This window comes from Cupressus sempervirens, chromosome 10 (assembly GCF_028749045.1).
Source record: "Cupressus sempervirens isolate cs-2001-9-10 chromosome 10, ASM2874904v1, whole genome shotgun sequence".
Classification (NCBI taxonomy): Eukaryota; Viridiplantae; Streptophyta; class Pinopsida; order Cupressales; family Cupressaceae; genus Cupressus; species Cupressus sempervirens.
The window spans coordinates 65,289,422-65,317,180 of record NC_143127.1 but is presented as its reverse complement, the minus strand read 5'-3'; positions in this window follow the sequence as shown (position 1 = coordinate 65,317,180).

Sequence of the window (27,759 nt, the reverse complement as noted above, 5' to 3'; positions counted from 1 at the left end):
AGGTTGCGAAGTAGAATTTGGAAACAAAACTACCAAGATCTATGACACTAATGAAAATTTTATAGGAAAAGGTGAACAAACTAGGAGTAATATGTTTTACCTAGATATGGAAGATGCAACTTGTCTTTTTGTTAGACTTGATGATGTGTGGTTGTGGCATAAAAGATTGCGTCATGTTAACTTTGGCAATCTGATTAGCATCAGAAAAAAGAAGAAAGTTAGAGGTTTACCTAAACTAAAGAAGCCTAAAAACACAATGTGCAAACAATGTTAACTATGGAAGATGACTAAGTCTAGTTTCAAAAGTAAAACATATACTTCCAAAGAAGTACTAGAGTTAGTCCATACAGATTTATGTGGTCCAATAGAAGTGCAAAGTTACCTAGGACACAAATACATAATCCTATTTGTAGATGACTATTCAAGGATGATGACAGCTATGTTTTTGAAGCAAAAATTTGATGCATTTCAAATGTTCAAGTGGTATTTGGACAGAGTTGAGAAGGAAATAGGAAAGAGTCTAAAGTGCCTAAGATTAGACAAAGAAGGTGAGTTTACATCAAAGGAATTAAGGAAAATATTAGCACTAAGAACTCCACCTCATAATGGTATTGCTGAAAGAAGGAATAGATCAGTGATAGATTGTGTAAGAACTTTGATGATGGAGAAAAATGTTCCTCTAAAGTACTGGAGATAAGTTGTAAGCACTACTATTTACACCCTGAATAGAGCCCAAGTCAAGAAAGTTACAAATGCAACACCTTTTGAACTATGGTATGGTCACTCACCTAATGTAAAACATTTCAAAGTCTTTGGTTGCAAATGCTATATTCTTAAAGATACTAGAAATGGCAAGTTTGATGCAAAGAGTGATGAAGGCATATTCCTTGGATACTCCACTAGAAGTAAGGCATATAAGTGTTTGAATACTAACACTAATAAGATTGTGGAGAGTGAAAATCTATATTTTGATGAGCATGTAGAAGTTCAGGTTGATAGAACTAAACAATCAGAAGATTATAGATCTTTTGTATACTTGTATGAAGGAATGACTGTTGAAGACAATGTTGGAAATAATCAAGACTAACAAGGTTACTAGGAGGGGAGGGGTGAATCAGTAACTCTAAAACTTTAATTCAATTTCTACATAATAATATTTTACCTTTCATCCATCTAATCTACTGTATGCATGAAAAGATAAATATCCCTAACACATGAACACACAGATTTGGTGACCCAGAAACCTTCCAATTAGAAAGTAAAACTGGGGTGGGGATGATACCCACAAAACTTCAATACTGCAATATAAAGTTGGCTGGTTAAGGCTTACAATGATCACTTCTGATGATCTGCCCTGTTAGGAGCAAGTAGGATTGCTAGATCCACCTTGTTAAAGGATTTACAAACATACAATGAAGTATGCACTCTGTTAGGAGATTTACAAAAGACTGTTAAGTCTACCTGGTTAAAGAATTTAGAAAACTAATTCACCTGTTAGGATGAAGCAGTGAATCTGATTGCAACTGATTACTGATAAGATCCTTGTGCTCTGATCACCTGATGTGAAAAATATATCTTTTCTGCATCAATGTTGACCTTGCTATATTCCTCTGTTCTGCTAGTGATTCACTTTCCCTCTTCTCAAAAAATTGCTACTCATCATAACCAACAACATAACTTCTCATCATTTCACATGATATATACCAATCCAATATTTACACTAGCAAGGTCGGCCAAATACAAGTGAACAAGTATTACTGATTCGTCCAGGTGGTAGAAAACTTGAGTTCCACAAACTGACTTGATGACCTTCTGATACTCGACATCCACTACAATACACTACATCATCATGCACTCGATAAAAGTAGAGGCACGATCCATACTAATCATTCAAAGTAGCTTGGAACTTGGTAACCATTGGTGACTCGGTTAATATTGTGTCACTCAGTAAAAACTGAATCCATTTATAGCCTTCTTCACTTGGTAAATACTGATTCCTTCATTTACCTTGGTCACTTGGTAAACACTAAGTTCTTTGTTTACCTTGATCACTCGATAAACACTAAGTTCTTTGTTTACCTTGATCACTCACTAAACACTAAGTTCTTTGTTTACCTTGATCGCTCGATAAACACTAAGTTCTTTGTTTACCTTGATCACTCAGTAAACACTAAGTTCTTTGTTTACCTTGATCACTCAGTAAACACTAAGTTTTTTTAATGACTCGGTAAGCATTGACTGCTTGGAGAACACTATTTTGCTCGATAACCACTAATTTCTTGGAGAACACTGTTGAACTGCCCATATGCTCGGTTTCCAAAAGAATGCTCGGTATCAACTATTTACCTGTGGAATTTATAAGGTAACCATTGAATGCTCGGTGTGAACTGTAGACTAGGTGATGAGCTCGGTAAGCATTCAGAATTGAATAAGTGTTGTCATTGATGACAAATATATCATAATTCCAACAATCTCCCTCTTTGGCATTAGTGACAAAAACACTTATGAGTCAAAACTTATATACAATATTTGACATACTAACAACTGATTCTGTTGAATATACATGGCTTCCTTGCATATGACTCCCCCATCAATATACACAAGGTATTTACCTGAGTTATATGACTTTTATTTACAGTATCTCTTTGTTTATTTTGTACATTTATCTCACCAATAACTCTTTTTGAGTATCTCTTTCTCCCCCTTTTTGACAATAATGCCAAAGAATAAAAAAATGTATTTACATAGAAACACCAAAATGTGAGATAAACTCTGAATGGACCTGAAGAATGAGTTGCAGATTCTTGTCCCAATTATCTTGTAGGATTTTGAATGTGGATAGAGCTATTTGAACTTCTATAGAGAGTTCAATCACATGGTCTGCAACGAAGAAATTTTTGTCATGGATCAATGTTTTTGAATGGGCAATGTGCTTTTGCATTGTGTCCATGATGGGAAGGATCATATTCTGAATATCTAACAATGTAGATCGGATCCTTGACTCTTCTCTCAACAATTCTACTTTTTTTTTCTGACAAAAATTTTATTATGAGGAGATGAGATGAGGTTGAACTGGGGTCAAGGTTCAGATTTTGTGCGCTTGCCTTCAGATCCTCATATATCTTATTCAATTGTTCTCTTATTTCCTTGGTATACTCGGTAACATCACAAAGCTTAGCAAAAAGAGATGTTACATTATTAAAAAAAAATTCAATGTTGGCCAAAACTGTGGTTAATTCAACCTGTTTTATTGCTATATGCTAAGCAATGTGCTCAAGCACCTTATGATCAAACTTCATTTCTGCCTTCTCTATCAATTTTTCTTGACCGGAGGTGTCCTCATTGAATTTATTTATTGCCTCTTCTAATTGTAGCAAAATGTGTTGAGAAGTATCAACATCAACAACTATAGCCTCTGTTATTATATTTTTCGATTCATCAATAATTTTAAATTCTCTATCTCTCTCATTCCTTAGTTGTTTTTACTCTGCCTTCAGTTCAATGCGTTGACTAAGCAATCTTAGTTCATCAACTGAAGCAATGTTTGTATCTATCTTTGGAATGACAATTTCAGTATCCAAGTCTACATCCTCATCAATTGCCTTTCCTGTAAGAAGAAGTTTTAATGGAGTCTTTGGTTTTTCTGTTGTACTAACGTCTTTGCCTTTTGAAACAAAGACAATGGTTGATGAGGTTGGATTGGCTGTCAAAACTGGAATAGGACCAACTAAAGGAAGACTGAGAGAGGGGCTAAATGTATCCAAAATTGGTATACTTCCCAGAATTGATGTGCATACTAGAATATTTACAATTGAAGAGCTCACTAATGCAAAAATTGATGCTAATGTAGCTGAAGTTGACAAAATTGGAGAGCAAACTGGAAAACTTACTGTACATACTGCAGAAGTGATAGATACTTCTGATGTGGTGACTATTGCAGTGGATGACTCAGTAACTAAAGGAGTTGCCTGTAGCTCGATAGATGAAGTGGAGGTATGCAGCTTGGTAGATGAAGTGGTAGACACTTCCATTGATGATACCTGGAGCTGAGATGTGGCAGGTGCAGATGATATATCTGATGTAGTTGTGACCAAACCTGCCAAAGCTGACTCCAACCTTGATGATATCACAGTTTTAGGTGGAGAGTGAGGAAGGGATGCAATAACTGCTGCTGCAATTTTCACAAGGTCATCCTCTTCCTTATCTGCCTCTTCAGCTTCTTCCTCCTTGTCTTCTTCCTTCTTATCTTCCATCAGAGCATGCAGTTCTCCTAGTGAGACTGTGACAGATGGAGTGCTATCAAGTTCATCATCACTATCGTTGTCATCATCTTTGATTTCTAATGGGTCTACACTGGGCTTATGTAGATGATAGATGTTTTTCCACATGTTTGTGGCATCATTTACAACATGCTTAATGTCTTTAATCAAAATCAAACAAGTGTGGAATCTGATCATCATTTTACCTTCATGGTTTTTCATTTCAGCTTTTACTTCTACTCCAGTGAGACTTGGTCAGAGTTTCCTTAGAGATTGCTCATAAATATCTTTTACCATTTGGGTGGCTAACTCCCATCTCGGTTGCAATCTCTCCAGTAGTTCTTTTGAGATTTGAGGGGCAATCTGGTCCGGGGAGTATTTCCATTTACCTATCTTGCTGAGTACCAGTTCCTCAATCTGCATTTTCTTAGCATCAGTTCTAGTTTCAAATTTCAATGCTTTGAAATTTGTGATGCCAGCTTCTTCCTCCAACTATTTGAGGCTTTGCTCAAATGTGGGTGTAGGCCTAACTAGTATAAGTTCCTACTTACCTTTCCTAGTTCTTCTAGTGAATACTGCAGTAGGCTTCTTCTTAAGTTTGGTAATGATCACCTTACCTTTCTTCTTTGGTTGTTCCTCTGCAGATTCTTCTTCTCCTTCTTCTTCACCTTCTTCTTCTTCTCCTCTTTCTTCTTCTTCTTCATCTTCACCTTTTCCCTCGGTGAGCATAAGAGATCAGGTAGAAGTTTTCAATTTTGCTATTTTCCTCTTGCCCTTGCTTATGGCCTGTGGTAGGTTGATTTCATGCTCAATTCTGGCCTTAACTTCTTCATAGGTTCCAAAAATTGGTTTTCTTAGGTCTTCTGGCTCATTTACCAGTGCCTCTATGATATCTCTAGTTTCATCAATATTTACCTCATAAGGAAGAGGTTTTACCCATGCAACTCGGGGTCTGACTGCTTGAATGTATACCTTGTCACAGTCAACCATGAAGCACACATCATCTTTGTAATCCTCAACAAGCTTAGGAGAGATTCTGAATCTGTTATTCATTCTTTCCTTGAAGTCTTCAAAATAATTATCCATAATACTATCAAAATTTTCACCCATCTCTGCTACAAACTCATTTATTTGATACAAAACTGGAATATCTTTCCTCCATACAATTGTACCTTTTGAAGGGAAAAATTTATGTACATAGAAAAATAAACAAACTAGCAAAGAACCAAATTTACAAGAGTTGGTTTTTGAGGTCCTTATATTGTCCATGTTTTTATTAAATTGTTTAAGCAGCACATCTGCTAGGTCAAACTCCATGTTTTTCTTCACAATCTTATAGGCTAAATCTACAGCCTCACAGGGCACGCTATTCAATTTGCTAGAACTATACATCTTATATGCAATTAAATAGAGTCCAAATCTCAACTCTGCATCAGATACATTGTTAGGTTTTAATCATCTACCATCCCATTCAGCTAGGGTTAACTTCTGGAGTTCATCTCGACTTAGGGTTTTGGTGGTTTTTTATTTTCTTAACATTGGAAAACTCGTGATCTTATGAATCATTTTCTTCATTATCAAGATGGGTTTCTCTAACCACAATTGACCATTATGTACACGGCTTAAAATTTATCTTATCCATTTCATTTGGAAGTTCCTTGGTAGATGAGGGATATGGATCAGACCTTTGGTTTCCAGATGTTTGAATTCGGGTTTGAGGGTTCCATCCACACATAACTCGACTAGGGCATTATCCATATCTAGTGTCCCTATTTCTTGAATAGTGCATTTGAAATGAGTATGAATGTCATTTATAAGAAGTACCTTTGATGGAATTTTCGATTGAGCTCCATGAGGGTCGAGCGATTCAGCTATGGCAGGAACGAGCTTGAAGCTAGGTGCTTTCCATTCTACTCCCTTCACAAGCATTTCAGAGCCTCTTTTTGGCTTGCTGCTACTAGTGCTTGCGAATGCCATTGCTACTTGGTATGCGAATGATTTCATTAAACAAATTCTTTGCTGGAGAATCACTTCAAATTGCTTGAACTCTCTTTCACACTCTTGGAAACTCTTTGCTCTGTATATTCTAAATTCGCGGTGAAAAAATGATATCAATTTCTGCCCTTTTGATGAAAAATTTGCCATTAATGCTCGGGTATGAAGGTAGCTGAGATGACCTAGGGTTTGTCAGAGAGTCACTAACTTACTCAGTAAACCTTGCAACTCGGTATACAAACAAAAAAAAATTCATATTACCGACCTGGCTCGATTAAGTCTGAAACCAACCTTGCTCGATAAAATGTGTCACAGTGAACAATACTGATTTGTCATTTCCACTTCTACATTCTGGAACTGCTTAGGATTTTGCTTAAAGATGCAGTCCCTAGTCCTTCTTAATGAGTCTAATTAGAAATGGTGGAGCCACCCACTTCTTGAGTGACATAGCCATTATTTGAATTTTCTGGCTTGGTAGATTTTGGAATCCACTGTTGTCTCATCTGCTTTCGAATGTTGTCAGCTTTGGCTTTCTTTTCATCTTCAATTCTTCCTGTATTCATGTAATTCTTGGATATATGACCAAGCTTGGTACATGTATAACATATTATAGTAGTATCTTTCTTCCTTAGGTGATGCCTTGCACAGTTTATTCCAATGTGTCCATATTCTCCACAATAGTGACATCTGCACCAAGTATTGTAGTCCCAACCAAATAATGCATTGACAATTTGTTCTATTGGATTGAATGATTTAGATCTACATTCAAATGCCTTGTGACCTTGTTTCTTGCATTTGTGACATTTTCCCTCAAACTTTGGTTTCATTTTGCATTCATTTTCTTTGTGACCATGTTGATTGCAATTGTAGCATTTACCATTGAATTTTCTTTTACCATTGCTCCAACATCTGTTAGATGTATGACCTAACTTTCCACAGTGATTGCAAGTAGGTTTTTGATTCTTTTGGGTACCCTGTTTGGAAGATTCACCTTCTTCATTATATCCAAGGCCTGCTTTACCTTTTTGTCTATGAAGATTCTGCTCATTTTGCAAATTCTATTGATCCATATTTGCTTGAGATTTTATCATCCTTTCATTGACTTGTTTTTCAACATTTAAGTCATTTTTTAAACTTTCATTGTTTTGTCTTTCAGATCTCAGATCACTTTGCAAACTTGCATTAATTTTTATTTCAGTGATTAAATTATTTCTCAAACTTTCATTCTCAGATCTTAGAATTGTAATTTCTTCATTTGCATTAGATAGTTGTCCTATAAGATCTTCATGCTGAAGGGATAGATTATTTCTTACCTCTAAGTTTTCATTTGCCTTGTTTCTCTATTCCAAAACTTCACATAACCTGATGGATTGGACTTCTTGTTCTCTTTTGAGCTTTCTTACTTCTTCCTGCAGAGAACCATTTTTTGCTAGGAGTTCCTTGATTGCTTCATTAGCTTCATTTGAACTGCATGATGGCAACAGGTCTTCAATCCTTTCTTCAATATACTGATAATCATTCATTTGTCTTGCAAGTTCTTTCCTTCTTTTTAGGGATTGAGAAAGATGCTCCTTTGCCTCATTGAATTGAGTCATGGCCATTTCCAGATCTAGTTTTTCATTCTCAATAGATTTGTCAAGTTTGAATATCTCCATTGTCCTTGATCTTTGCTGAAGCTGTTAAAATTTTGTCCTGTTAACCACAAAGCTCTAATACCAATTGTTGGAAATAATCAAGACTAACAAGGTTACTAGGAGGGGAGGGGTGAATCAGTAACTCTAAAACTTTAATTCAATTTTTGCATAATAATATTTTACCATTCATCCATCTAATCTACTGTATGCATGAAAAGATAAATATCTCTAACACATGAACACACAGATTTGGTGACCCAGAAACCATCCAATTAGAAAGTAAAATTGGGGTGGGGATGATACCCACAAAACTTCAATACTACAATATAAAGTTGGCTGGTTAAGGCTTACAATGATCACTTCTGATGATCTACCCTATTAGGAGCAAGTAGGATTGCTAGATCCACCTTGTTAAAGGATTTACAAACATACAATGAAGTATGCACTCTGTTAGGAGATTTACAAAAGACTGTTAAGTCTACCTGGTTAAAGAATTTAGAAAACTGATTCACCTATTAGGATGAAGCAATGAATCTGATTGCAACTGATTGTTGATAAGATCCTTGTGCTCTGATCACCTGAAGTGACAAATATATCTTTTCTGCATCAATGTTGACCTTTCTGTATTCCTCTGTTCTGCTAGTGATTCACTTTCCCTCTTCTCAAAAAATTGCTACTCATCATAACCAACAACATAACATCTCATCATTTCACATTATATATACCAATCTAATATTTACATTGGCAAGGTCGTCCAAATACAAGTGAACAAGTATTACTGAGTTGGCTAGGTGGTAGAAAACTCGAGTTCCACAAACTGACTTGATGACCTTTTGATACTCGGCATCCACTACAATACACTACATCATCATGCACTCGGTAAGAGTAGAGGCACGGTCCATACTAATCATTCTAAGTAGCGTGGAACTTGGTAACCATTGGTGACTCAGTGAATATTGTGTCACTCGGTAAAAACAGAATCCATTGATAGCCTTCTTCACTTGGTAAATACTGATTCCTTCATTTACCTTGGTCACTCAGTAAACACTAAGTTCTTTTTTTACCTTGATCACTCGGTAAACACTAAGTTCTTTGTTTACCTTGATCACTCGGTAAACACTAAGTTCTTTGTTTACCTTGATCACTCGATAAACACTAAGTTCTTTGTTTACCTTGATCACTCGGTAAATACTAAGTTCTTTTGATGACTCGATGAGCACTGACTGCTTGGAGAACACTATTCTGCTCGGTAACCACTAACTACTTGGAGAACATTGTTGAACTACCCATATGCTTAGTTTCCAAAAGAATGCTCGGTATCAACTGTTTACCTATGGAATTTATAAGGTAATCGTTGAATGCTCAGTGTGAACTGTAGACTAGGTGATGAGCTTGGTAAGCATTCAGAATTGAATAAGTGTTGTCACTGATGAAAAATATATCATAATTCCAACAGACAATGCTACCAATCAAGTTGGAAATTAGCAACAAATCTTAGTATCAGCCGAGTCACAACTAGTGAATGTCGAGCTGCATTCAGAAGCCGAGTTGCAGAATGAAGGAAATGCACATTCTGATTTTGAAAATAGTATACATGAAAGAGATGATGAAGTACCAGATGGAGAAGGGAAAAATGACTCTGAAGCTAAAGGATCAAATGTGGAAAGAAGGATAGAACCAAGACTAGCCAAGTATGTAAGAAGATATCACCCTGCAAATCAAATCATTGGTGACAAGGATGCCAAACCAATACCAAGGAATAGACTAAGAAATGAATCATGTTTGCAGAGAAAGGTTGAGCCCAAAATAGTGAAAGATGCACTATAAGATGATGATTGGTATAAAGCTATGGAAGAAGAGATAGATCAGATTGAGAAGAACAAAACTTGGACTTTAGTTCCTAGACCAGCTGATAAGAATGTAATTGGTACCAAATGGTTGTTTAGGAACAAACTTGATGAGAATGGTGAGATAACAAGAAAAAAAGCCAAACTAGTTTGAAAAGGCTATGCATAAGAAGAAGGATTGGATTATGGGGAAACTTTTTCCCTTGTTTCAAGAAAGGAAGGAGTAAGAACACCACTTGTGTATGTTGCATACAAAGCTTTCAAAGTCTACCAAATGGATGTCAAGTCTGCCTTTCTAGATGGTATACTAGAAGAGGAAGTCTACATAGAACAACCTGAAGGGTTTGTTGATGACAACAACAAGAATATGGTTTGCAAACTACATAAGGCACTTTATGGTTTGAAACAAGCACCTAGAGCATGGTATGAAAGATTGCATAAATATCTTGTGAAGATTGGATTTGAGAGAATAGATGACAAAAAAAACCTATATATCAAGGCTAAAAAAGGATAAAGATATTTTGATATCAAAAATCTTTGTTGATGATATAATATTTGGAGGAAAAGATGTTCTATGCAAAGATTTTGCTGATCAAATGAAACATGAAATTGAGATGTCAATGTTTGGAGAAATCAAGTTATTTGTTGGATTATAAGTACATCAATTGAAGCATGGCATATTTGTGACCCATTCAAAATACATCAAGGTGATACTCAATACATTTTGATTAGAAGATGCAAAACTAGTCAACACACCAATGGCAACTAGACATAAGCTATCCAAGAATGATGAGTTAGCTGAAGTGAATCAAACAATGTATAGATCAATGATTGGAAAGTTGTAGTATGTTGTACATAGTAGACTAGACATTGCATTAGCAATTGGAATAGTGGCAATATTTTCTACAAATCCAAGAGAAAATCACCTAATGGATTAAAGACAATACTGAGGTACTTAAAAGGAATTGATGACTTTGGTTTGTACTAAAAGATGAGTGAAAAGTTTGAACTAAGAGCCTAAACTGATGTAGATTGGGGAGGTAATATTGATGAAAGAAAAAGCACCAGTGGAGGAGCACTTTTCTTGGGAAACAGATTGATTACATGGACCAGCAAAAAGCACAATTATACCTCATAATCTACTGCAGAAGCTGAATATGTTGTAGCTGCTATCAATTGCACCAATATTGTATGGATCAAACATTTGTTGCAAGGTATGAAGGAAGAGGTAAATGAACTTGTGATACTTTATTGTGATAATACAAGTGCTATCAACATATCAAAGAACCTTGTAATGCTAAAACCAAGCATATTGCAATTAAGTATCACTATGTAAGAGAATTGGTGGAAGACAAACAAGTGAAGATGGAATATGTCAGCTCAAAAGAATAGATTGCTGACATCTTCAAAAAAGCACTATCTAAAGATGTTTTTGAGTATCTTAGAGGTAAGTTAGGGGTGATACCCCTAGCCAAAGCTACTTAAGAAAATGCAAGACTCCCCTACATCAAATGAATTGATTATTGAAATATTAGACATTGATGTAGAGGATACCTACTTTAGGATTGATGCCTAAAGTAATCAAAGTTCCAAATTAGTCACAAGGAAGGTGATAGAGGGAGAAAGTGAAAGAACCTACAAAAGCCACACTTGCATATTAAGATGCTAAAATGGTATGTCTTTGGCATTGTTGTCAAATAGTGAGAAGTAGTAAGAAACTAATCAATAGTATGAGGGAGAAAGTGCAGAAGTTGATTAGATCAAAGAATAGAAAAAGATGAGAAATGCATATAGAGGGAGAGAATTTAAGAAAGGATACAATAGCTAAGAGGGATAAATAGAAGTAAAGCAATTAGGAGAGTAGATCAAGAGAAGGAGATGAGACAACTGATGGTAACATAATTTTCTTTTTTGGCATTTGACTTACTATTCTAACCTAGTTAGCATGTTGATAACTTGGTTGAATAGTTCGGTCTAATGGTTGATCAGTTTGGTTTGTCATTAATGCCAAAGAGGGAGATTGTTGGAAATATGATTGAAAAGATCATTGTGAGAAGAATACTAAAGATCAAAGAGGGAGATTATTGTTAAAATAATATTTTCAATCATTGTTTTGTCATTGATGTCAAACCTACTATTTGTAGGAATGACATTTTCTTATAAGATCCAAGTACTATCACTTAGTTGATTGATGAAGAGGATTTGATGAACAAGATGTAATAAGAGTACCTAAGGGAAAGGTTGACTTATGATGTTGTAATAAAGTGTAAGGATTAGTTAAGACAATGGTTAAATGATGTATTGATAACATACTTGAAGATACAGAGGTTGGTCACACTTAAAAGCATTGGAGGAATAAGTTATAACAAGGTTGACTATAAAGCTTAAACTAAGTTCATTAGTGGGTGCCAAGAAATCTAGTTGAAGTCAAGAAAATTGGGTTTTCACATAAATCACTATGTTATGTGTTGATCTTTTGTGTGTTATGCTTACATGTTGATTTATAGTAAGTTGTTGAATAGGAAAGATAAAGCTTGAATGAATGAATGGTTGAATGGGCTCACTACACTTAGTAAAAATTTTGAATTGGACATGTTGGACCTTGAATAACTAATTCATCCCCCCTCTCAATTATTCTAAAGCATTTCTAACAAAGTTAGATCTCTTGTGCTTATTGAAAAAGGAGATTCATCACAAGTTGGAGACCATATTGAAGAAGTTCAAGTTGGTGAACCTGATATCTCAATCAAGGATGAACTTGAACATGAATTGGAGGTACTTCCCCTGAGTAGGGAGTCACAAACTAATATTATAGAGTTGGAGTTAGTTAATGACCAGTCAGATGAGAAAACCAAAAGTGATTCCATAAATCATGTTTGTGTACAAAAGGGGAAAAGAAAATTGGAATAAAAAAAGATTGATCTCACTAGGACCTATCCAAAAGAAATTTGCAATTAGAATGGGTGGAAAAGTACTAGTTCATTGAACTAGTAGCCAATCTAATTGATGATAAGCCTTCTATAGAATGTAGATGTAAGATTTTAATAGTGATAAAAAAGAAGGATAAGAGGTTTCAGCTTAAACTTGATACCATAGAAAAGCATGTCAGTAAAGTTTACAAAAAGCAAACTATATATGGAGTTGAAAAATTTGTGCTAACTTGAAAAGAAAAGGACAACTGTCCGCATATTAGGAATGTTAAAATATATGAGTTACACAAAAAATTATTGGAAATGCATTCTGTAGTAAAAGGTTCCATTAAATATTTCATTGGGAAAGCAATGGAAGTGCAAAATATGATGGACTACCCTTCAATTATTTCCTTATTGCACTTTTTGAAAGTTTGAATCTATCTGAATAGTCAATGATCAATAAAAAATGGGTGGGAATGGGCTTGTTGTCTTGCATAGGTTGAAAAAGAAGATATGAGGAAAATATAAAACACTCAAATTTCATTGCATTGACTCTAGATGAAGTTACAACAATTTATAATACTTCCTGGGTGTGCATGCATGTTTATACTATAAACAAACTTTTTCGTTAGCCCTTTCTACTATCTATTACTAAATTGAATTGTAATGTGACAACTAAAAATTTATATGATTTATTAAAGAGTACTCTAATTGAATGTGGAGGTTTGGATAACATGGAGATTGCCAAAAAGTTTGTGTGTGTTGGAGTGGATGGAGCTTCAGTTATGCAAGTTCATAAAGGTGATCTTTTCAAAAAGATCAAGAATGATTTGGCACCCTACACTATTCCCATTCATTTCATTGCCCATTGAATCATCTATCTTTTGGAATTGTTAGCAATTTTGTTTGTGTAAGTAAAGTGGAATCTCTCATCAAAGAGATTTAAAAATACTTTTGTCAAATTTCAAAATGAGTTCAAGAATTCAAACACTTTGCTCAAGGACTTACTGATGAGATGAAGCTTTTTAAAGATAATGATACTAGATGGATCTATTTGGATGGACCAATGCATAAAATAGTCTTTAAATATCCATCATTTCTTGGACTAATCCACTCTATGCAAGATAGATTCCCTTGGCCATATTCAAGTCTAACTAATGTCAAGATACTCTTAACTTTAGTAGCTATACTCCCCATGCTACAGGACATGAGAAATATTATAAAAAAAGTTCAACAAAGAGCTATGTACATTGTAAAATATAATAACCTATGTAAAATGACATGTAGTAACTTGGATACTCTATACTGATTACTACCATTAGATGAATCAAAGTTTGCAAAGTGGATAGAAATCATAGATTTGAACAATTCAGGAAACTTTTTACATATTAGTGCAAATAATGAGGTATGTACTAGGGTACATGAAGTTGACATACCAATGCAATACTACGGCCACATCAACCCTGACTCTAACTCCAATGAAGTAAGAAGAAAAGTAGAATCAGAACCAGAGAAGGTACTTTCAAGTGAAGACTTCAAGAAGATCAAAGAATTTGTGCTTGACTCTATCAAGAAAGTTTTCTACAATCTTTTGCCAAAAATTAGATTCAAATTCCCTCCATAGGAACTACTCAAAGTAATGTCTATTTCTTTTCCTCAATATTGGTCTCTAAACTTTCCAACTGATTTTTAAAGAAGGATGATGACTTTGATTCAGCATTTTTGAAAACCTAAAGTAATCAATGAAGTAACTATAAATGAAATTTTAGATGAATCTTGACTAAGGGATCAATCATATTCTTTTACAAAAATAATGAGGGAACAATATGATCTTATGAAGAATCCAAATGAAGAGGGAGCGGTAACAAATCTTTGGAAAAACCTTGGTTTGACCAATTAGTTAAGAGAGTCAATACCAAAATATTTCAAGCTTATCGATTTATGTTTGACAATAATATTGGGTTTAGTGGAGGATGAGAGAGTTTTTAGTAATTTGAGATTTTTAAAGTCAAAGGTTAGAAACAAATTAGACAAAATTTTGGATAATTGTTTGAGGCTCTATAATTCTAGGTATGAGGTAGATAGTTTCCCTTTTGATAGAACTCTCAGCATTTGGAGAAACAAATGTGGTTCATGTCCTAATATTAGAAGCAATGAAAATGATATTGACTTTGGCATGCATACTGACACTAACAATGAATCTGAAGAAAACACAACGAATAATGAAATGTCATATGCAATAAATGAGGAGGATTTTGATGATAGTGATGCTGAGTCGATCCAGGTGGAGTGGCAACTATAGCAGCTTCTCAACTTCAAGTTCTAACTTCTGTGACTTAAGTAGTAGGCTAGTAGCTCTAATCTAAGACTTTATCTACTAATTAATTATGTTTGTAGAAGTTAATTTATAGTCTTCATTCACTTTCCTTTTATAGATGCTTAAATTATTTTTAAACATGTTGAGGTTTTCATTGATTGTATTTTTTAAACATGTTTAGATTTTCATTGATTCTAGTTTTAATACAATAGTACATGTTGAACTTGAGATTTTCATTCATTCTAGTTTTTAGGCATTTTTACTTTTAGATTTTCATCGGTTCTAGTTTCTTTAAGAAATTTTAACGTAATGCATTCTGTAGAATAAGCTTTATTTTTAAAAAATTGTATTATAATTTATAATTATCAATTAGCCTATAACATAATATATTTAACAACTACAAACAATTACAGCCCTTTGCAAATGACTCAATGTCAAATGACCCTACATTCCCTTTTACAAACACAAGGGAGCAACAATAGTTATAGGTCAATTTGTAATTATATATAATTAGATTATTATTACATAATACATTATGTGTGTACAATCACATTGCCAATTTTTCACATTGCCAACTGTACAATTTTTTCAAGTAGGAGTAGGAAAAAAAATTTCATCTACTTTGTGTAGTAATAGTATGCTAGTGTCTAGCTATCCAACTATCCTGATATGTTAGCTCTTGATTCTTATAACAATTAACATTAAAAAAAAGTTGAAATTAAGAGCTATGACTGTCATTAATAGCAACAATAATAGTTTGAGAAGATGACCCAACTCCAATGATGTTCTTTAGGGTGGTCCATTATGCATCATTTGGAAGCTCTATTTTTTAAGGTTGTAGCTAAATAGTTGTAACCTCATCAATGATGAATACTTCAAAGAGATATTTTTACATGAATTGAGGTATTTATCTATAACTACATTCATTGTTGATAGTGGTTTGATACAACTTGCAATTCTTTTTGGAGTTTCTCAAGCAAGTTTTCTAAATTAGAATTCATGGTGTTGTGCAACTTTTTCATGTAATCTTCTTTTCCAATAAATTTTATTTCTGAGTAAGCTAGATTTGGTAATCCAACATTTAGCAAGTTCAATATGTTGTGATTCATCTTCATCAAGTCTCTAGAAGTAGATTTGAGAGCTTCATCTATTTCTTTTACTTGTTCACCATTGTGATAGATAGCAAAGGTCATTACAGAGGCATCCAAGCAATTGTTTACTCCTTGGTTTGCCAAATCCCTATCATTGGATCTTTGTACACTTTATTCAAAATTTGTTTAGCAAGATTTTTTAAGGAATTGGTGAAGATACTTCTTTTACCCTAAACATTTTTTTTACATTTTCAAAGTCAAGTCTAAGATTGCTATTTAAATCAAGCCATTCAAACAAACTATCATTGTTCTTCATTATTTTGTTCCAATTTTCTTGTTTGATAAGCTTAAATATATTTAATATAGTATCCTTAACATGATAGTGTTTCGCAGATGTCATTATATTTTATGCAATTACATTCTCCATATGTTTATTCATTTTAGACATCTCTATTTCACTCTTTTTCTATATTTCCTCTAGTTTCCCTTGTGAATTAGTTGCTCTCTTCCTCTCATCCTCCAATGTCTTCTTCAAATTTTGGATTTTCTTTGCAGTAGTTACCTATTTTTTCTTCTCATCCTCGAGTTCTCTTTTCAAATCATGGATTTTCTTCACAATGGACTCCTCGTTTTTCTTCACATTGTCTAATTCCTTCTTAAATCATGGAGTGTTTGAGTAGGCTCCTCTTTCTTTGCATTCTCCAATTCCTTATTCAAATCCAAGATTTTCTTTGTAGTTGACTCCTCTTTTTTCTTTACATTCTTCAATTCCTTCTTCATATGGTGGATTGTGTTATTGTTTATAGTAGCACTAACTCTATTTTCTTTGTATTCTCCAATTCCTTCTTCAAATCAAGTATTGTTTTTGTAGTTGACTCCTTTTTTTCTTCATATTCTCCAATTCCTTCTTCAAATTATCAATTGTGTTTGCACTAGACTCCTCTTTTTTCTTCTCATTCTCCAATTCCTTCTACAAATTATCAATTATCCTTGCCTTAGACTCCTCTTTTTTCTTTGCATTCTCCAATTCAATCTTCAAATTATTATTTTCCTTGACAATAGAGTCTAGGTTAGATTTCAATTTATTGTTGACCTATGCACTACTCTCTACAGAATTGAACAATTGTGTAGTAGAGGCTTTTTCATGCTGAATTATTTTTTTGTACTCATCCAATTCTTTAGTCAAAATTTTTAGCTATTCATTCATCTTTTCTTGCTGGAAAATTGCCTCTATAGGAGAAGAATTCTTTATCTTGTTTTGTAATTTTTTGAACCTATTGTCTGCAACTTTCTCCTTGGCCTTCACATTATCAAGGTCTACCTATAACTTTTCTATTTTCTTTGTAAGCCTTTTGTTTTCCCTCTCTACTTTCAGAAGTGTAGAGTGGACCATTTTGTTGCTCTCTTTTGATATATTGATTTTGTCAATATTTTTTCACTTTTGAGAAATCCATTTGAAGACTGGTAACTTGTACATCATTACGATTTATTACATTTTTTGGTGGATTATTATCTCTAGCCAGGGGCATAACAGCCATGAAGTTCATCATTTTGGTGTTTGGATCATATGTTGGAAATATATTATTAGTAGATCCCTGACATTCAACAACTGCATCACATTTCAAAGTCTTCATAATTTGCCTATTTCTTTTGCTTGTTTGATCAAACTTTGATGCAAACTCCTTCAAACTAAAATCTAGGTTTGCTAACACAATTGAGTGTTTGAAAGGTGAATTATCAGTTGTATTGTTGTATGCTCCTCCAGCTCTAGTTAAACTTACTCCACCTACAATTGTATTTTGAGGATTGTCAACATACTGAATATGGCCCATTTCAAATCCTGGCATTTTAGGACTATTTTTAGGGTTTTGTATAGAAGCTACTAATGCATACATTGGTGAAGTAACCACTGACATTGCTTGCATTGTAATTGTCATAACTTTTTTCTTTTTTGCACAAGATTCATCCATGTTAGTGCCAGTGCTAGTGCCAGTGGGATCAACTAAAATTAGATTTGAAGATTTAACAAATAATGTGTTGGGATGATCTTCAAAAGTAGAAGTATAATGTTTTTATCCCTTTCTAGATTAATCATCTTCAATCTCATTAGAGATTCCAATGATTGGTTTACTTCCTCTTTTGGGTGGGTTTGATACTAGAACTAGATTCCAAATCCCTTCACCACTTGCACCAATGGGCCCTATACCTGCATAACCCATTTTTTGTATCATAGTTGCCCCTTTACTATATGTTTGTTTAATAGAATCACTCATTTGAAGATTAACAATATGTCTACCCTTGGTAGACCTGGAATCTTAAATACCTTGAATTTCTCCATCACACTCAAGGTCCTTTTGTCTTTGAATATTAATATCATTGCAACTGCCAAAATTATATAGTATAGCTGGATGCTCTTTATTCCAATAATTATTAAAAATTTCATCCTCCTCAATTTCATCAAAACTTGCTGATGTCTTTGGTTCACCCAAATTTTGCCTCATTTTCCAAAAATCAGTCATCTTGGTTTGACACCACAATTTAGATGTGCATGCCCCTTTAATTTCTTTTGGCATAGACCTCTTAGAAGGTTGAGATGCTTTCTTGTAGAAATTTAAGTATGTCAGAGTCTTTGATTTGTGTGACTTTGATATGTGCAATGTTGTAATTTGGGATCACAATTCTTCCATTGAAATATTATTCTTTGTTGCATGTTTCTCCATCTCTTTCTTAAAATCATCCCATGAATCCTTATTTTTTAAATTTTTTATCAATGACATCTCCTGATGTTGACATTTTCTTGCAAAGTTCCCATTGGCAATTAGCCCTTTTTTTATTATGTCTAGTGGATCATAATTCCAGTGACTGACAAAATCAAAGCTAAAATAAGTCACCAATTCATTTGCCACTTTGAAAGCCTTTCTCTCAAATGTGAGGCCACCAATTACGAAAGGCAAGGAAGGGAATATCATTTTATTTTGTTTTCCAATGAAAATTTCATCTGCACTCTCTATTTTTTATACATATTCTAGTGCAAAAACCCTTTCTATAACATGCATTGGAAGTTTGTACAGTTCAACTGCTGAACTATAAAACCTTAAGATAGTGTACTCTTCATGAAGAACTAGTCAGCCAATTGAATTTGACTTCCCAGTTCAATGCAATCTTTACAAGACATAGGCAATCTAGGTATCAAAGTGCCTATGATTTTTTGGTAAATAGGTGCCAAAAAGAAGTCTACAAAATGGTTGTAGTTATTATTATTAGTAGTCATCCTCATCTTATGTGTCCACTCATATACTAGACTTGGAGTCTTTGATTTCTACTGGGTTTTCTCATCAAACTTATAGGTCTCAATATAAAGCTTGTTGTTCTTTGTCTCAAATATTGGGTGATGCTTTGCCAAAAGAAGGTAGCACAAGTAACCTGTGAACCTAAATGTCTTCATCTTGCCCGAAGTTGTACTTTGTTTAATCATTAGTAATTGTTGTTGCATAGATTCAACAATGTGTTGAACAAAATTATACATTACATCTACCTTCTCAACTAACTGACCTTGATAATGGATATTATAAATCATTTCAAGAACACTAGCCCCTAGTTCCTTGTTACTGTCCAATCCTAGACAAAATGATAAACAAGAAATAGTATTCTAAACCCATGGCACAAAAATATTATGTTGATTAGAAGGCTTATGGTCTATGTCAAGTGTAATAGTAACACTAGTAGATGACTCTAAGTTTATTAAACCCTTAATATATGAATCTTGAAAAACTCTTTCCAGTATGTCATAAGCATGTGCTAGTTTATCCAAGTCAATGCACTCGTTAAAGCTTTCTAGTTTAAACCCTAACCCTAGGTCTAACAAAGTGAAAAATTCACTCTCATTTATAGATAAAATTTCCTCCTAAGTGTTTTAGTTTACAATTGCCTTTCTATTTTCATCATAATTCTGAGTGCATAGCATTACAATTTTAGGACAAGAGAATACTTCGGGTAAAGTGAGATTTGCTAATCCAGTAACCAAAGCAGCTAGTTCATTTGTATGTGCATGAATATTGTTGTTATATTTGTAATAATTTCTCCCCATTTATGGATATTTCCACTTATTAAACAATGAATGTCTAATTCCCATGATTACCAAATCTCTATGGATAACAAGATAAAAATATCATGACATTCATTAGTGAAACTTAGAGTTTGTAGAAACTTGTCTAAATTCTATAATGTCTTTCTTTTCCTTTATGCTTGCACTCGTACTTGAGGTTTTTGACTTTCTTTTGCCCATGCCTACTACTAGTATCATGACATTCATTAGTGAAACCTAGGGTTTGTAGAACTTGTTCTTTTCCTTTATGCTTGCACTCATACTGGAGGTTTTTGACTTTCTTTTGCCCATGCCTACTACTAGTTATTAAACAAAATTCTTCTTCAAGCCCTATTTAAAAAAATTGTAAAGTGTAAACCTAAGACAATAAGAACTAGGATTTCTATTCCTACACATTGCACTTAAAAAAATTTACAAATTTTAAATACCCAGAATTGAGAATCAAAATTTGATAATAATGGTGCTAGTAGATACTCAAATAATTGGTGTTGTCCTATGATACTCAAGTTTCAAACTTTTAGTCTTCAAAACACAAAATGGAATTTAGACAATCTTTGACAAGTTAAAATTTGAAAATCCTATCGTATCAGACTCTTGACTTGGAGAACTCTGAACTTCATACTCTAAAAACACAAAAGGTAAATAGTTAAAAGTTAAAATGTAAGTATTAAGTAATTAATGGTTTTAGGTACTCTACTAATACTATGTACAATGTTTATGTAAATGACATAAAGACTCAATAATGTACATAACTATAATAATAAAAAGTTAAAAATTATTACATTAATATACATTTGAATTTTAAATTTTGTTCATTTTAAATAATTAATTAATAAAAATTAAACTTAATAATTGATATGATTTTTAGGTCAATTTGTGGAATGCTATTGTTGTTGTCAAGAGTCATATAAAATTGTGACACTTGTCAAGGATGTTAGAAACAATAGTCCACCAATATAACTAAGGGGGGTGAATCAGTTATGTGACAATTAAAATAATTATCCTCTTTAAATAATCTTGATCAATCAACCAAAGTAAACAACAACAATAAAGAGATGTTCATACACAATTACACCAAATATGTTGACTAGGGAAACCCTTGATTAGAGGGAAAGCCTCGGTGGGAATGATGTCCACAAAATGATGTACTAATATGAATATTCTTTATTAAAGGATGCACCCTATTAGGAGTCTATTACAACATTTAGTACAAAGAGTCCCTATTAGGAGACTTTGAACCCCTATTAGGAAATTCCAACCTTGTTAGGAGTTGTGCCAACTCTATTAGGAGTTATGAAAGGTAGTTGAACCCTCTGTCCAAACAACTTTAGGATTAGATCAATGAACCTGCTGTCCAATTGACCTCGGTACTATTCCTTTCAAAATAATAGATGTGTAACAAGATTTTACTTCTTCCTCTATCTAGTGCATCAAACTTCTTCACCTTCAGATCATGCAATCAGATCTGGAACTCTGTGATCAATAACAATAACCCCTAAGGTCACTTACACACATTAGTATGTCACTTTGATCTATTGCTTAGTAATTCGTAAGTCTTCTCTTTTTCATTATGTCTAAAACATGTAAAAAATCTTTCCTTTATACCACACTTAATTAATAAATCCTTGATTTGGCTTCATACTTCATTATCATATGTTAATTAAATAAAATACACATTTAATTAATGTTGTCGGCTCACAGTTATACACAAACTTTCACACATGTGACTTTCGTACATGCGCACTTTTTGACATTATCAATGGTTAGTAAACTATCTCCAGTTTACTGTGCAACTCTTCATTGCAGTTGTAATGAGTTGTAGCAATCATGTAGTAGGAACTACTTTCCTCATACTTTGTTTCTATATGGTTCTCTGTAAATCAATCATATCTTCTATACACTGTCGATTTAGGTTCTGCGCACTTTCCCATATAAAAAATACACAATGTAGCATGCATTGGTAACTACACATCATTAGATAAGTAATATAATGTTCTCAATATAGAGATCATAGTCTACTACTCTATTAGTCTTTTACAAAGTTATTACTATATTGTCATCAATGAAAAACAAAGTTATAAATACATCATAACAATGTTTTGCAATGCTCCCCCATAGCATCAGCATTCATGCTAACAATCTCCCCCTTTGGCATTGATGGCAACATAGATGAAAAACATCAAATTCCAAGAATACCAACAAGTCTTTTCAAATCCTCTTCATCAATCAAATCTTTCTTTATGCAAATCCTTTATTACAACACTTCTCCCCATAGTACAATGTTTTTCATGCCATACTTCTCCCTCATTGACATCAATGTCAATGATAGTACATAAATGGTCCAATTTTCTTGAACATCTAGTAATTTATCAGCACAACCACAAGTTGGTCTGTTGCTTTACAACTTTGTATATATAAAAATCTATAAACAACTCAAGTGTCTAAAGACACTATTGTATACCAATTACCAATTACCAAGAGCCCTTTGCTAACTCTTTTCATCACAGATACTCCCCCATTGAGGAAGCATTAGCATTCAATCTAGTCTATCAATGGTGCTATGTTCCTTGGACTAATGCACTTTTGCATCTTTTATTCTAAAATAGGTAAGGGCATAACCCCACTCAAATTTATCCTTTGGTAAGGCCTTTGTGAAAATGTTTGCAATCTGTTCCTTAGTGTTAATGTACTCCAGTCTAATTTCTTTCTCTACAACTTTCTCTTTCAACACATGATATTTTATAGAGATGTGCTTACTCTTAGAATGCAAAAATAGGATTCTTAGACATGTTAACTGTGCTTATATTATCATGGTAAATAATAATAGGTTCTTTGAATGTAATTCCAATATCCTTCATCATCTACTTCATCCATATAACTAGATTACAATTTTTTGCTACTGCAACATATTCTACCTCTGCAATACTTTGTGAAGTGCAATCTTGTTTCTTGCTTAGCCAAGAAACCAATCTTCCACTAAGAAAGAATGCTCCTCCATTAGTGTTTTTTTCTATCATCTATATCTCCAACCCAAACAACATCTGTATAAGTGCAAAGGGTAAAATTATTACTTCTATCATACCAAATTCCATAATTAGATGTCCCTTTCAGACATATGAATATCCTTTTTAGTGTTGTGTAGTGATATTCTTTAGGATCAGCCTGAAATCTTGCCACAATTCCAACCTTATTTTCTATATCAAGTCTACTATGAGTTACATACTCTGATCCTCCAATCATAGATCTATATTTCTTTTGTTCAACAGTAGGTGTCTCGTCCTTGCTTGATAACTTGTGACTAGTAACCATAGGAGTTCCAATAGGTTTACAATTTTCTAGTCCAAATTTTTCAAATACTTGGTTTGAGAAATAAAGATTCCTTCTTTGTTTTGAACAATTTTTAATCCTAAGAAAAATTTCATTTCTCCTATCATGCTCATCTCAAATCCATTCTTCATATCTTCTAAGAATTTGTTATTAGCTTCATCATTTCCTCCAAAAATGATATCATCAACAAATACAATGATTATCAACAAACCATCTTCTATCTCTTTCAAGTACAAGTTATTATCTATTGTTCCTTTAGAAAATCCAAGCTTTGCTAAGTATTTATCTAACCTTGCATACTAGGTTCTAAGTGCTTGCTTCAATCTGTAAAAGGCTTTCTTTAGTCTACAAACTATATCCTTCTCTTCTATCAAAGGAAAACCTTATGGTTGCTCAATGTAAACTTCTTCTTCAAGTTCTCCATTCAAGAATGTTGATTTAACATCCATCTGATATACCTTAAAAAAATTATTTTCTGCATATGCCAAGAACATTCTAACTACTTCCAAATTCTTGCTACATGTGCATATGTTTCCTCATAGTCAATTCCTTCTTGTTGAGAGTAGTCTTTGCATACTAGTCTTGCTTTGTTTCTTATTACTTCTCCATGTTCATTCCTTTTATTTATGAATACCCATTTTGTACCAATCACATTTTTGTTCTTGGGTCTAGGAACCAATTCCCATGTGTCATTTTTTATTATCTTTTGAATTCTTCTTCCATTGCTTTCATCCAATGATCATCCTTGATTGCTTCATCTACACTTTTTAGTTCTACTTGAGATATTAGGCATAGTTCTTCATTGATTCTGCTTCTTGTCATTACTCCTTTTTCTTTAGTTCCTATTATCTAATTAGGAGGATGATTTCATATCACATTCTTATTTGGGGTAGGAGTTGCTACTTCAATTCTTATTTCAAGTACTATGCTCTATTCTTATCTTACTTCTTTAGTTTGCACATTATTTTGCAAGTCATTGTTAGAATTGAGAAATAATTCATTACATCTATTGGTCATCCAAGAATAATCATCTCCATCAAAGTTATAATCCATCATCTTTTCTTTAGTTCCAAACTTTTCATCTATTCTTACATTTACAAACTCTACTATAGTTTTTGTTCTATAGTTGAAACATCTATAAGCTTTACTTTTTAATGAATAGCCAAGAAACATACCTTAATCATTCCTTGGATCAAACTTACCGATATCATCATCTCTTTTAATGTAGCATTTGCTTCCAAATATTCTAAAATATTTGACTAATGACGAGTAACTGAACCATAACTCATAACGTGTTTTCTCCATACCTTTTATAATATGTACTCTATTTAGTGTGTATACTATTGTATTGACTACTTCTCTCTAGAAAGTCTTTAATACATCATTTTCAAATAACATAGCTCTTGTTGCTTCAGCAATTGATCTATTTCTTCTTTCAGCAATCCCATTCTACTCAGGTGTATGGGTTGAAGATAGTTGTCTCCTAATTCCATGTTCTTCAAAATAAATATTGAATTCTCTAGAATTGAATTCTACTCCTCTATTAGATCTTAAGCTCTTTATTTTAACTCTGGATTCATTCTTTACTTTGTTCTTGAATATCTTGAATTTCTCAAATGCCTCTAATTATTCTTTAAGAAAAGCTACCCACATCATTTTGGTAAAATCATCAACAAAAATCATAAAATACCTCTCTCCATAAAATCCTCTTGTTCTTGCAAGACCACACAAATCTGTATGAACCAATTCTAGCTTTTGTGTAGTACCAAACTACTTGCTAGGAAATGAAACTTTCTCCTACTTAGCCAAGATACATCCCTTACACATAATGTTAGTTGGCTTAGTGATCTTAGGTAAATATCTTACAGCAAGTGTATTACTAGCTTTCACAATGTTATCAAATTTTATGTGACAAAATCTTATGTGCCATAACCAACTATTGTCAACTTTAGCTATTAAACATGTAATTTCAATGGTGTTTAACTGAAATACATTACCTCTAGTTTTTGAGCCAATACCAAGCAATTTTCCTTCCTTGTCCTTGATGATGCATGAGTTATTACCAAACTGTAATTGGTAACCTTTGTCCATAAGTTGTCCAACACTTAACAAATTATGTTTTAGTCCATCAACAAAATAAACATCATCGGTATTTGTTTTACCATCAAGTGTCATAGATCCAATTCCTATAATGTGATAGGCTGCATTGTTCCCTACTCTGACAATTCCTCCATCATTACTTCTGAATTTGACAAATTTTTTCATATCACTAGTCATGTGATGTGAACACCCACTATAAATGATCCAATCTTTCTTTTCAACTTGTGAAATCAGCATGCTTTCTTCTCTGATTTCTCTGTCAAGATCATCCTCCTTTATAGCTATGAATCCTAATTTATCTTCACTTTTGTTTTGATTAGATTCTTCTTCTTCTTCTTCTTCTTCATTAGCATATAAACAATTTCTAGGTCTTCTAGATTTGAATCTTCTCTTATACTTTCTTTCTCTTTTAGGACACTTAGATGCATAATGACCATATTCATTACATGTCCAACATTTAAAGATATTCTTACCATCCTTTTCTCTTTCCAGTAGAAGAGCCACTCCTTGGATCTTTTCCTCAATATACTTGTTGCTGCTAGCAATGTCTGCTTGCACCTTTTTGTTCCTTGCTAGACCAAGTTCAATGTTAAATGCACTAAATGTTGTCTCAACTTTTGCTAATTCTCTAGATTTTTTTAGATCAAATTCTTCAGCTTCAAATCTACCAAGAAATGTTTGTTTGGTGAAATTAGTGGTACAAGGTAACATTACCTAAATCATCTATGTTATTGTCTTGAAAGGTGGTGTCAAACTTTTCAAGTGCTTCCATATTACTTCATCATCAAATTTCTTTCCACCAAGAGATGTGATTCTTGCAACGATCTCATATATTCTTGCCAATATAGCTTCTTACTAATTCATCTTCCATCATTTTAGCATCTTGGAATGTGAAATACATATTTTTTAATCTAACTCTTTTTCCATGAGTATCACTCTCATAATTAGCTTCTAAGGATTTCCAAATTTTATGAGATATTTTGAGTTGTTTTACCTGACTATACTCACTTTCAGGTAGAGTTGACAATATTGCTTCTCTTTTCCTTGTGTTGCACATAAATACTTCTCTTTATTCCTCAGTATAGCTTTCAAGATTGTCTTCTTTAACAATGTTTTTAGGTGCCTTGGTTACAAGCCAATGTACTGGACTCATGCACAAAAGATGAGTTTTCATTTTATCCTTCTAGTTTTTGTAATTTGTGCCATCAAATGTCAGACATTCTTTTCTAAACATGTTTTCCATGGATCTCCCAAAGTTGTTAAACTTTTTCTTCAAGGACCTGTTGCTCTGATACCAATTGTTAGAAACAATAGTCCATCACTATAACTAAGAGGGGGGGTGAATCAATTATGTGACAATTAAAAAAATTATCCTCTTTAAACAATCTTGATCAATCAACCAAAGTAAACAACAACCATAAAGAGATGCTCATACACAATTACACCAGACATGTTCACTAAGGAAACCCTTGATCAAAGAGAAAACCTTGATGGAAATGATGCCCACAAAATGATGTACTAATATAAATATTCCTTGTTAGAGGATGGACCCTGTTAGGAGTCTATTACAACATTTAGTACAAAGATTCTTTATTAGGAGTCTTTTAATTCCTGTTAAGAGATTCCAACCCTGTTAAGAGTTGTGCCAACTCTGTTAGGAATTATGGAAGGCAACTGAACCCACTGTCCAAATAGCTGTAGGATTAGATCAACAAACCCACTATCTAATTTACCTTGGTACTATTCCTTTTAGAATAATAGATGTGTAACAAGATTTCACTTCTTCCTCTATCCAGTATGTTGGACTTCTTCACCTTCAGATCATGTAATTAGGTTTGGAACTTTGTAATCAATAACAGTAACCCTTAAGGTCACTTACATGCATTAGTATGTCACTATGCTTTGTTGCTTAGTAATTTGCAAGTCTTCTCTTTTTCCTTATGTCTAAAACACGGAAAACATCTTTGCTTTATACAACACTTAATTAATAAATCCTTGAGTCGGCTTCATACTTTATTATCATACATTAATTAAATGAAATATACATTTAATTAATGTTTTCAACTCACAGTTATACACAAACTTTCATATGTGTGACTTTCATACATGTGCACTTTCTGACATCATCAATGGTCAGTAAGCTATCTCTAGTTCACTGCAATTGCAATGAGT